The 13,865-nt window shown below is 31.7% G+C and overlaps 1 protein-coding gene across 1 annotated transcript in view; it reads left to right on the top strand.

Moving 5' to 3' along the window:
* The window catches only part of pico (ras-associated and pleckstrin homology domains-containing protein pico), a 477,116-nt gene that overhangs the window by 262,588 nt on the left and 200,663 nt on the right, over positions 1-13,865 (top strand).

The following is a 13,865-nucleotide window of genomic DNA, read 5'->3' on the forward strand; positions in this document are numbered from 1 at the left end:
TGAAACTAGTGCGAATTAGACCCACATGTATGATGTAACTCGTATTCGACAATTATAGTTCTAATGAGTATGTGTTACAGACGGTAGGTTCAAGAATAACCCCATTCAAATAACCCCATTCAAATCTCATTCGAGAAATGACGTAGTTCGTTTCTTTTCCGAATACCAATGATTTCAAAAATTGTGTCTATGCTCCTGTGGGTTTTTGTACTTTCGACTATTCTTTCTTTTTGCGGTTTTTCTCTACTTCGCTAGCGCTAGACTTGTGGGAACACATGGTAGCCAGATTCTGTTTTGTAAAACTCGTATAGATATTTCTAATGATGTGAGAAGGCATAGAAAATAGAGTAATTTTAAAGGCGAATGATTTTAGTGAGAAAACATATGTTTAGCTGAAAGTCTGTATATTGACAACTGAAAAAAGGGTTCATCTTCGATAGGATAGGCTGTGGATGGACTTTTATTGATATACTGACAATATATTGTCGAGTTATCAAATAAGTTAATATGACCATTTGTACTCTCATACCGTATTTGTGTTTAGTCATATGATTTGAGAAAAATCAAACAGCAAACACAAAACTTGTACCTCAGTTAGATGTGAATGATTTACACATACAAGTAGACCAAAATACCAAAGTCGCCAGATCAACATCAATTTAGCAGAGCTATTATATTAACAATAGTCAGAAAATCGATTTTTCACATTCTAACGACAGAGCACAGATTTTAATAAGCAATTAAATTGTGACAGGGCCTTGTTGCCATTCTGTCTGATGAAGATATCTGGATATCTACGTCTGACTTTCCTCAATTTTTCGGAATGGAAACAAAAATATTGTCACAGAGTAAAGAACGTGTTGTTTATTGATATAATGATCTAACGTTATAATGTTGTAATCGAGCGCTCGTTTTCAATGCGAATAGTCAAGACTAGCATATGTGTAGTCAATTTGAATGTAACATCCGAACTTATGATGTAACTCGTATTCGACAATTATAGTTGTAATGAGAATGTGTTTACATACGGTAGCTTCAAGAGTAACCCCATTGAAATCTCATTCGAGAAATGACGTAGTTCGTTTCTTTTCCGAATACCAATAATTTCAAAAATTGTGCCTATGCTCCTGTGGGTTTTTGTACTTTCGACTATTCTTTCTTACTGAGGTTTTTCTCTACTTCGCTAGCGCTAGACTTGTGGGAACATATGGTAGACATATTCTGTTTTGTAAAACTCGTATAGATGTTTCTAATGACGTGAGAAGGCATAGAAAATAGAGTAATTTTAAAGGCGAATGATTTTTGTGAGAAAACATATGTTTAGCTGAAAGTCTGTATATTGACAACTGAAAAAAAGGTTCATCTTCGATAGGATAGACTGTGGATGGACTTTTATTGATATACTGACAATATATTGTCAAATTATCAAATAAGTTAATATGACCATTTGTACTCTCACACCGTATTTGTGTTGAGTCATATGATTTGAGAAAAATCAAACAGCAAACACAAAACTTGCACCTCAGTTAGATGTGAATGATTTACACATACAAGTAGACCAAAATACCAAAGTCGCCAGATCAACATCAATTTAGCAAAACTTTCATATTGACAATAATCAGGAAATCGATTTTTCACATTCTAACGACATACCACAGATTTTAATAAGCAATTGAATTGTGACATGGCCTTGTTGCCATTTTGTCTGATGAAGATACCTGACTTTCCTCAATTCTTCGGATGAAAAACAAAAATATTGTCACAGGGTAAAGAACGCGTTGTTTATTGATATAATTATCTAACGTTATAGTGTTGTAATCGAGTGCTCTTTTTCAATGCGAATAGTCAAGACTACCATATGTGTGTATATACGAAGTTAATTCGAATGGCATCAAAACTTAATTGTTACCGAACGTCGGCAGTTTCTTTGCATGACATGGGCGGCGTGGAATAATACAAATTCTAATAATTATTCCCATGTAGGAGGTTTTATATGGTATTAATTAGTAAATTTATCAGATCCGGTACTGTTCGGATTGACTTCGTATGTACTATAAAAAATGCTTTCAACGGGATTTTACAATAAAAGGTGTATAAGAAAATCTTCTCTCAAATAGAATAGAGTCGGTGGACCCAGGTACAGGTTTTGAAAGCATTAAATTTGAAGTTGATTTTTTGCAATTTTTCATGTTTACGGTAAAATTTGGGAATTCTTGGCTTTGATGTATGGCTTTCGCTTGCCACCTGGTTGGCAATGATGCCCATCGTTGGTCAAATGTTCTTTTGACTTTTTGAAAATTTTTGTCAAGAATCTGACCCATTTTGAAATTGAATAGGGGTAAATTTTTAAAAATGCTGACCAAAAAGTAATGAAATTTCTCTTCGAATTATAACACGAATTCAGGTCCTCTTCAGAAAGAATACTGGTATTTGAGGTTGAAAGGGACCTTTAAGAATGAACTCAATTTCCTAAACATTAAACTTTGTGATGCTTTTGCCATTGAATTTCAAAATGCAGCAGAAATTTGTTATTGTTGAAATAACCACGAGAACTCATTAAATTTTTATTATCTAGAAAAATGTGCAACAGTTTCGGACGGATACATAAACAGTTGCACGAAATTTATGAAAACTCGAAGATCATAGACAAGAAATACTTAGTTTTTTGTAACATACTTGGAAACTATTGACGATAGATGATTTCTAAGGAGAGAATAAGAGAGAAATTCACCTGAATGCAGACGAATGTCTGCCAGTAAAAACTACTTCTCTGGATGATATCAAGACGGATGACCGACCGCTGTTTTTTCAGCATAATCCCGTTAAAAATCTGGTAAATTTTCAAAAAAATGGCGATAAAATCAGTGTGAGGTACATCGTGCTTGAGATGCAGCAATTAGGTATTAAAAATGTTTCGTGTGAAAGTTTCAGAACCAATGCAATGGGCTGTATATTTTACCAGTATACAGTGTAACAGATAGAAGCATGTAAAAGATTGGTGCCAGATTCACCTGTGAAAGTAAACAAGAAGTAATATTGAACGAAATTCAGTTTTGTGAAGAAAAAATCAGCTTTTATCGAACTTCTTTCGGTATTTTTACCTTCCACAATATAAAACATGATCTTTATATACGTGTAGAAAGGCCAAACTTTTCGATTCACCCCTGTAAGTCTTTTGCCAACAACACGCAGTAACTTATCGGGGCGAACTAAAAAGTTTGTTATTTCTTCACGTCTGTGAAGTTCTTCATTAAATGAAAAGAGAAATGAAAATTTATTACCACTTTTAATTATGGTAAAAAATATAGAAATTTTCATTTCTCTTTTAATTATGATCTCCTACCACGTAGTAACGGCTACATCCATCAATTTATTCTTCATTAAAATTTTCATTTTTTTCTTTTTCAGATTGTGGAAGGTAAAAATACCCGAAGAAGGTCGATAAAAACAATATACAACTTTTGACATGAGTGATTCTAAGAAGAAGAAAAATGTTTTATAAAATAGATAATTTTAGCGGCAAGCGTTTATATCGTATACAGTGTGGTCCACTAAGTGTGCAACAAATGGGAAACTTTTTTATTATCGATTTCTCAGAAAAATTTATTCATGACAAAAGTTGGTGCATATTCCAAAACTATACTAAGTGTACCTGAAATGGCTTTATGACAAACACCATACAGGATAGGCCAAAAAATATAAAGTTCGTTCAAGAGTAAAGTACCCTTATTTCAAAAAATATAGAAATATGTTGGAAAGAAAATTTGCCTAAAATTAAAAGTTATGTTCAGATAAGAAGTCATAGCCTGCTATTCGAATTTTTTTTTAATATGTATCTGAAGTAGCCACAATCAAATCAGTTTGGAGTATTTTTCATCAAATTAAAGTGTATTTGTAAAATTTACTTGAATTTGTATTTTTTTAGGTGACCGTCACCTTCATGTTTGTTGCAACGATATTTAACAGAATTCTAGAACGAAACAAATACTCTTTTTAACGTTGGATCTTTTTTGTTCATGGCTATCCGCGATAGATTTTGACAGTTTATTCATATGAACATTATACTTAGTAAAGTATTTGCCTTTATGGTGTTTGTCATAAAGCCATTTCAGGTACACTTGGTATACTTTTGGAACATGCAACAACTTTTGTCAAGAATCAAATTTTCTGAGAAATCGATAATGAAAATATTCCCATTTGTTGCAGACTTAGTGGACCACACTGTATAAATGTAATAAATCGATATAGGGATTGATTAATATAAATTGTATTTTATTTTTTTCTTTTCTTGCTTTTTTCTTAATATTTTCCCAATATCAATTTATTTTATCTATATTAACTACTGAACTATTTTATCTACATAAACAGTTACTTGTTATTTCCTATGCTAGACTAAAATAATTCTATTGCCAATCTACAATTTATCAAAGTTTTGAGAAAGTCTGAATATCAAACTGTTAATCTTCCTATATTTTCATTTGATGAGAGAAAAGCTCTAAATTTTTTCACGGGTTTATAGGAGTTGCTATTAGTTTAGCAAGGATAATTCAATATGTTATTTTGGTTTGGGTTAACTGATATAAAACAAATTTTTTATTCACAGAAATAATACTTCTCTACGAACATTCTTTAACTTCAATGATTAAAACTTTTATTACAGGAATAATTTGATATTTATAACCTGTTTCTCTTTACGGTATTCACATCAAAATTTGATTTGGAAAACAGATGTGGACCTAAAGGAGTCAAATTTCGATTTTTTTTCCACTTATACAAATTGCATAAAAATTGGTGCTGCTGAATTTCCAATGTACTTTTTGTAATAACTTTTAGAAGGAATAGAACACATTTCTCATCCTTTCTGCTGATATTATTCTAGAATTTCTTTGAAGTACAATATAAATAGGTATTCATAATCCTTTATTGCTTAGGATAATTATTTCACTGGCAGAAAGTTCTGTACAGTTCATGGAATTGTTAATGCCAAGGGATTATTATCCTGACCTGACCAATTTCCAACCAAGGGTGAATCTGGGATTTTGTTTAAAGGGGTTTTGATATCGCTTGACATTATTTCAATAGTCAAAAAGTTGGGAAACTTTAATTGTTGCTCTACAATCCCGCATATCGTCAGTTGCAAAAGGTATTCACATTGGAATATCCAAAGATATTTTTTGTTGAAAATTATTGAAAAACCATCGACGATGAAAATATTTTATTAAAAGAAAATTGCAAGAAGAAGAGTTACTCGTCAATATCAAATAATTTGAGAAAATCATAATATCATCTACTTTTGTATAAATACAAAAGTCTCACAAGAAAAAACTTTCAAGTTGATTTTTCGTAAAATGGCCTTATGATGCACTGTTTGAAACCTTTGGTGTGGTAATGAATATTACTGGAGTTTTTTCCCAACACCAAATCGTTATTTTCAACACCTCGACACGTGTTTCGATCACCAAGTTATCATCTTCAAAGAGGAAGAAAATAACGATTTGGTGTTGGGAAAAAACTCCAGTAATATTTAAAATGAGCCTGTTGAGAACTTTTCTTTTAGAGCTCAACCCTAGGAATTTGAATAATTTAAGATTCAAACAATTAGAAAATTTATGGAAGTTGACGCATTTTCATAAAAATTAGAACGTACAATTAAATTACATACTTCTGTTTTTGTTTTAAAGAATAAATGCCCAGAACACAACATCTACAGATCGGGAAGGAACGGTATTGGCTTTCTACGTCTGCATATTCTCCCCTTTTGATATCTACAGATCAGTTCTGTAACCGTTCCACAAAAAGTCAAAATGTCATGGTAATTAAAAATATTCATAGTCATAGTCAAAATAAAGTTGAAATCTTCATTTAGATCATCAGATTTCACGATTATTCAAGAGAATATTGAAATTAATGAAGTAAAGAAGAAACTTTTCTTCTGGAATATTCTCAAAATATGCCAGAAGAGAGTATGACTACCTCTCTAGATAATAAATTTTCATTTTGGAAGATCCTATTGAAGATGATTCTTGGGATAAATATACCTGAGTAACAGTTTTCTAAACTTTACCTGAACTAGTAGTTGGATTTTGTAATTTCCTCACGTTTCAAATCTCCCAAACAACATTTTTTTCTCATTTATAGTTTAACCAGATTAGGGAAACAGACATGACGGTGAAGGAGGATAATTTTTAAATTTGTGAAGCATATACCGAATTCATCAAAAAATGTTGATACTGAATTTCTAATTATATTCAGTAGAAAATTATGGAATAAAATCGACTTTTCTTTTGTTTATCTTAATTTCGAACTCTTTGCACATAACTCATTATGAATAATAATATATTTAAAGCGGTCTTTGATATTATTAGCTTGTATTTTTTCATGGAGACACGAAGTATTGTCTTTGTTTTTTATTTTAATTTCCATTACTTTGTATGCTACGAGATTATCTGAAGGAAATTTGTTGATTCGAGTTTTCATCAACAGTGAGGTGTCCTTCTGACAAAAAAAAACCATTGCAAGTCGATTTTACATTTATTCTTTCGCTATTCTCTATTTCGTGTATATCTAACAGGTTTCAGTGAATTGAAAGGAGTACCTATATTTATGGAGACATGAGGTTTTTTTCGGAAGGAGAAAAAAATCAATTGAGTTCAAAATATACTATTTACAAATATGTGTAGATCATGCATAGAAGTTGAAAGAAGAAGCCCACCTGCAACAACTACTTCCACATAAACATTGAGTTACACTAAAAAAAAGTACTTTCGAAAAAACCGTCACATTTCATCTATAATAGCTATATCTACATAAGCCACTCACCAAATAGCTTCTCAAGCTTCTGCACATAGAAATACATATACAATTGAGACTATAAGTTTTTTTATTTCATTTGGAGAGATAAGAGTTCAGAATTTTCGTGTGTTGACACGAGTTGCTTTTATAATAATGATAATTCAGTATGTTATTTTCATTTCAGTTGAATGATCCAAAAGAAAGAAATAATAGGAATTATTAAAAACATGTTTTTTGAACTGTATGAACGAAAATATCTCGAAATTTATAGCCTCTCTTGCGATAGCAGCTCTTCACAGAAGTGTCTCGTCAAATTGAGAATAGAGATGGAGCCTCTATTTTGAAATGAATTCAACATATAGAGAGATTGATACTGAATCTTCAAACTATATGATAACTTGAATCTGTTTGCCCTTGTTTTTTCGATTTAGTTCTTCAGAAAAGAGTTTTAAATATTAGTATATACTAGCAAGTCTGTCTGTGATAACAGCTTATTTTTAATGAAAATGAGTTGGGAGAAGCTTCGTCATTTCCAACACTTTTTATCGATCTCAGTTTGTGAAGTAAATTTTTATGTGTGGAAATTCAATAAGTACAGATTAATATAGGTATACTCGTATATGTATAATCGGAAAAAATTTACTTTTCGATTATGCACAGAATTGATTTAGAACGAGATTTGTTTATTCATGTTATCTTTCAATTATGAAGTACTTTTCTCAAAAAAAAATAGCTGAAATTGGATTTGCGAATATTTATATTCGCGTTTCTCTATTCCGTGTATTAATGTTTAATATTTAAATTAGGTAAACAGGGTTGAATACGTTTCAATAATAACTTGAAAAATACACGAAGGAAGTATAGAAACGGGGATGTTCAAAGTGCTGGCGAATATCGAAACGTAAATACTCAAGTCTAATTAGGCAATGTGGTAAATGAGAAAAATGAGGTAAGATCCAATAAAGAATGTATAGAGCACTTTCAATAACAATTACTAGATTTTTACAGACCTGGTCTGTAAAAATATTCACAAATATGACTGCCATCTTCAGAGTTATCGTATTAGTTTATGCATTGATAAAAAGTGAGATTTTGGAATGTGTACAACGTAGTATCGATTCCCTTTTACTCTGCAATACTAGAATGAAATATTTATACCGTAACACTATTCAAAATTCAAAATCGCGATATTTAAATAATCTAAACTGTTCATTTAATAGGAATTATTTCAGAAAATTCTTTTCCAATCAAACATTGATTTCGAACAAAATGGAATGAAAAATCCGCCAACTGGGAGAGATTTCAGTCATTTTTAGCAAACTTTGATTTTGAAGCAACATAAATCAATGCAGGAACGAAAGATGAATGTTCTTGTTTTTTGGAAACTATTACGGAAGCAGCTTCTCAGTCAATGACCGAGAAATTGCCCTTTCAACCCTCCACCTCTCGACCATTATGGTGGGCTGAGGAATGTACTCAAATCACTAAACGACGAAAATAAAAATTATCAAATTACAAAACTCTGTCAAATTGTGATGATTATCTGGAGTACAAAAATATTGAGGCTTAGACTAAGTTGTTATTTAAAAAAAAGTCATTAGATTGCTGGGTCACATTCATTAATAGGTTGAATAAAAACACTAGCCCCACTAAAATATAGCAATTCATGACAAAAATATCAAACAAAAATCATCAGATAGGTAGTACAACATTGCATCCGGAATTGATCGATAAGCTTTTGGATAAACTTGCCCCAAGTTTTGCTATAAACACTCCTATCAGAATAAATAACCGAAATATCAATTCCGCACATGAGGAATTTTATGAAAACTTCACAATGGAAGAATTGGAGAATGTCATTAAATCAACTAATAGTTCATCGCCAGGCGTCGACAGTGTCACTTACAGGATGATTGGTTTACTCCCTTTGAATGCGAAGCAATATTTATTAAAAAAATTTAATGACTGGTGGTTGAAAGGTGAATTTTCAAACAATTTAAAAAAACATTATTATAACATTTATTGCAAACCCAGGGAAGGATAAAACTCTACCCTTCTCATATAGACCTATTGCCCTCATGTCAAGCTTAGCAAAGGTTTTTGAGAGGATGTTAAAATTAAGATTGGAATTACATGTGGAAAAAAAATCTACTTCCAGTTACTCAGTTCGGTTTTCGAAGAGGTTTGGGAACAATTGTTACTCTTATTCAAAACAATTTTTCTGATAATACGATATTAGCCTACTTTTTCTTGGACCTGATAGGGGCATATGATTTTGTGAATATTCTCGAGGAGAAATTGAATCACTTACGTATCGATATAAAGGCTGCCTGCAGGAGTACCGACCTACACCGTGAGAGACAAGTTTTTGTAAGAGATTCTCATAACGCCTTGCATGGACCTAGATTTGTTTCTCAAGGATTACCACAGAGATCAGTGACGAGCCCCATTTTATTCAACGTGTATACAGCTGAATTGCACAACATGTTCGATAATTCAATCAGTCATGCAGTATGCAGATGATTTCTATATATACACGGTTCGTGAGTTGTACGGTGAATGTGTATCGGACCTAAAATGCATAATTTACTGCTTAAAGAATTGGCTTACACGACACGGTTTTACACTTTCCGCCGAGAAATCATGCATCACTTTTTTCTCAAGACTTCGCCCCTCTACTCCAAATACAATAAGAGTATGTGGTATCGATATACCAGTGAAGCACGAGCATAAGAATCTAGGTATGGTTTTGGACTGAAAACTTACCTGGACGTCTCATATTAAGCATGTGCAAAAAAATGTGGAAAAAGCATGAACATGTTAAGATGTGTAGCAAACAGTAAGTAAGGTGCAGATCCAAAAGTAGCACTAATGTTTTATAGGGCCTATATACGCTAGTTATATCAGGAACTGATAGTACACCGGTATAACATTACAGATGCATGTTCCCAGACCAGGTCGTTAGCCGATCCAGCTTGCTTACTCAGCATTGCGTCATATGCGAACTTATTTATACACCTTGTTTTATTATTCATGTCATTCAATTGTAGTTATTTGCCTTAAATGTACAAATAAAGTTTTTAAAAAGTCTCAAAGCAAATCCTTCGAAATAATTAATTATTTCGAAGGATTTGCTTTGAGACTTTTTAAAAACTTTATTTGTACATTTAAGGCAAATAACTACAATTGAATGACATGAATAATAAAACAAGGTGTATAAATAAGTTCGCATATGACGCAATGCTGAGTAAGCAAGCTGGATCGGCTAACGACCTGGTCTGGGAACATGCATCTGTAATGTTATACCGGTGTACTATCAGTTCCTGATATAACTCGCTCTATCGTCGACTATGGATGTGTGTTGTACAGTTCATCATCTTCCACGAATTTAACCTCTATTGGTAGAATTCAATACAGAGCAATTAGAATATGTATAGGAGTAATTAGATCTTCTCCATGTCCTGCAATTCTGGCGGAGGCACAAGAGCCACCTATATATATAAGCAGACAATTCTTGGCATGCAAGATGTTAGTGAAAAAGATGAGGTTCTCATCAGATGGCTTCGCAAACAAGATCTGTAGTCTATCTGTAGAGAATTTGATAAATAACTACTGGAGAATAAAAAATAGTTCACCTCTTGCAGAGGCCTTTATTGAGATGAAGTCTATCGGAGCCTTGCCAACAACCGATAAGTTTCCTCTTTATAATCTCAACCTCATCAAAAACTTGCTGAGTGACTATAAGCCTAATGTAGAAATTATATACACTGATGGCTCCAAAACTGAGTTAGATACTGGATGTGCTTTTTACGTTTAATCCACCAAAATGGTTCACAAAGTCCGAATATCTAATGATGCATCTATTTATACAGCTGAGATTTACGCGGTAGAGAGCAAATTACGGTGGATAACGAGCAACAGAGTGAGCGAATCAATTATTTTGTCAGATTCCAAATCGGCACTAGATTCTGTCAGTCATCCAATCATGAAAAAATATGACAATGTATTGCTTTGCAACATCGGAATACACATACATTCTATCATTTATTCTTCAGGTAGAGTTAGATTCGTTAGGGTGATAAGTCATACGGGAATAATGTGCAATGAGTTGGTCGATCGCGCAGCTAAAGAAGCTTAAGTGAAGAAGAAAATATGTATCTCTAGACTCGAAATTGTTAATTATAAATTGCAACTAGGGTCGAATCAAGGACTTTATTGTTTGAGGAGTTTTATGTGTAAAAATACAGTCGCAGACAGATTGAAAAATATGGACACTCGGTTTTTTTTTTCTTCTCAACGAATTCAATATAATAGATCCCATTGTCTTTCGAACTCATTTCGTACATTGTCGAAGAAATTTTTTCTTGGTTTTTATTGTTTTTTCGAACTTTGGGCTGTTTTCACCATCAGAACTTGAAATAAAGCAAAGTAAACAAGTTGAAAAATCAAACTTTTCATAGCTACGCATTCGATTTGCCGCCTATTTTGCATAAAGATAGATATTTACGTTGAATATATCAATATTTTCCAGAGAGTGTTTTATATGCTTCATTTTCATCTCCTGAAAGAGTAGGTGCCCAACTAGCAATTTCGTATTTTATAATAGTTGCGGAAACGTTTCGGAGAAACAAATTATAAAACTACATTTCTCCCAGAAATGTTTTCAATGTGTTTATAAAACTGCTATAAATAGGAAATTGGCATCGTTTTATAAAACATTATAGTTATTATCAATATTTTGTAAGGCCTTTTACAAACACTACAAAACTTATAAACATTTTGGCAGTTACTATAAAATTTGTCTAACACTCTTAAAGAGTAGTTTTGTAAAAACATAGTTTACTGCAGTTTTGCAACATATTTAAGCAATACTTGTAAAAAATCAGAAGACAGTTTTATAAGAGTTTTTTAGTATTTCCAAGTAGGCGTTATAAAATATAATACTGCCGAAAACGATAACAATAAAATAAAAAAGTGTTAAAAAAGTTTTATTGAAGACGCAAGATGTAATTTTGTATTGTACGCTAGGAAAATATAATTGATGTCACCAACCGAAAACTAAGAAATAGAAAGGTAGAAGCCATTTCAAAATTGCACTTTTGCACTCATAAAACTGTTATAGACATTGTTTGTGTTTCGAAGATTGATATTTTTACTGCAAATGAAATTTTATTGACAAATATATAGCCTATTATTAGCAAAATTTAAGCGCGCCACTCATTTATAAATGTTTTCGGTACAATTATTAATTATACAAAAATTCACTCTGTCGACGTATTAATTTTCTAGTCACAAACTTAAGTCACTTCATTCTAAATAATATAATGTTATAATATTTATGTACTTTTCAGCTGTAAATATCACTTTATGTGCGGTATTTTATATTTTCAACTCATCTAATTTCAGTATCCTGGATCGCTATCATTTAAAGTGGCGTCGTTCTATAAAATAAATTGGTATCAGTAGCAAGCATTTCAATGTATTTTAGCTACTATGTTACCCCTATAAAACTGTTAAGAAACAGTTCTGGGAGTGATGGTATTGCAGCAGAGTCGGACTACTTTTAAAGTTGTAGGTTTCTACAAAAGTGCTTGTATGATTAAAGAATTTCTCACATACAGTTTGGATGAATATTATCTGTCGGGATGTTTTGGCTAAAAAGTTTCTTTCATCGATTATAAAGGCTAAACGACGGGTTTTAACCATTATAATATGGCAAAATGGCTGTTTTTCGCAAAAAAAATTGAAGCACTAGGTTAGATAGGATAGTTTAAAGTGTTTTTTTTAGTATTTCCAATATACAGGGCGACTCAAAGCTTTCAGAAAGTTTTTTTATGGATTACCAAGTCATTTCTTCGTCTATTTGAAGCACCTCGAACTGAATATAAAACTAGTATATACCCCCCCAATAAATGTTCAAAACGGCCGCCTTCGAGTTATTATTTATTTTCATTCATATATTCAGGATACAAATAGAAAAATCCACTATAGTATCCACACAATGGAATTATCATCAAATTGAAAGTATAACATATATATACACATATATATGCATATCATAGTGTCTAAAATTAGGGATGAATTAAAAATATTGAATTTACTTATGGGGTACCTATATTCAATAAAAATCAAATATTTAGAAGTTGCTGAAGAACTAATTTCCATTACGATATCGATGGTGTCCCACTTGAATAACTAAACAAAAATATTTTTACTAAACATAACTAAAATTTTGAAGAATTTTTCACGGCTGAGATCAGGAATCGATGTCAGCTGGTTGTTCTTGAATGCTGGATTTTATTCTTGATGGCAGCAAATATATATTAGCAAAAGCAATTTGATTTTATAACAGTTATATTAGTGTTTCTGAATTGTAGTTAATATACCATACCACAAAATAGTTGGGAAATTATCATTGAAGTGACAATATGGTAATGAAAATAAAATAGTATCTGAAAGCATTCTAATAAAATAATTTCATTAAAGCTACAGAAAACAATTATAAAATAAGCTTGAAATAGTTTTATATCTATCATAAAAATCTCGCAGAAAAGTGTTATAAAACTGCTACATAACAATTTACTTTTATAGGAAAATACGTTTTATAAGTTAGTTGCAAAAACGTTTCTGTGATAAATTCCTGACTATTTTATAATGGTTTTTTAATTTTATTTCATAAACGTTTCTATGACAAATTTATAAAACACTTTTATTGCCTACAACTGTTTTGTGTTCACTGATCATCTAATATAATCAATTAGCATTTTGGAAGTAATTGTAAAATGCTAATAAAATAAAACTGTTGCAACACCATGGAATTATAAAACAACTTTGCCGGTTGGGTGTATCAATCATCCTTCCATTATTTTCGGGTTCAATAGTACTATTGAGGAGAATCGGAACCACTGAAAATATGAATATTAAATCGAAACGGCTGGTATCTGAGATGTAAATGATTAATATATTTTTCTTTGATATATCAAATTATTGAACATAAAGTAACTTCTCGAATCAGGTTGCGAATTTCTGGAGGTTTTTTCAAAATAATAGGTGTCTATACCAATAAGAAAGAG

The sequence above is a fragment of the Leptinotarsa decemlineata genome, unplaced genomic scaffold (assembly GCF_025532065.1).
Source record: "Leptinotarsa decemlineata unplaced genomic scaffold, Ldec_3_MD MMD2_P_RNA_scaffold_5, whole genome shotgun sequence".
In the NCBI taxonomy this organism is placed as follows: domain Eukaryota; kingdom Metazoa; phylum Arthropoda; class Insecta; order Coleoptera; family Chrysomelidae; genus Leptinotarsa; species Leptinotarsa decemlineata.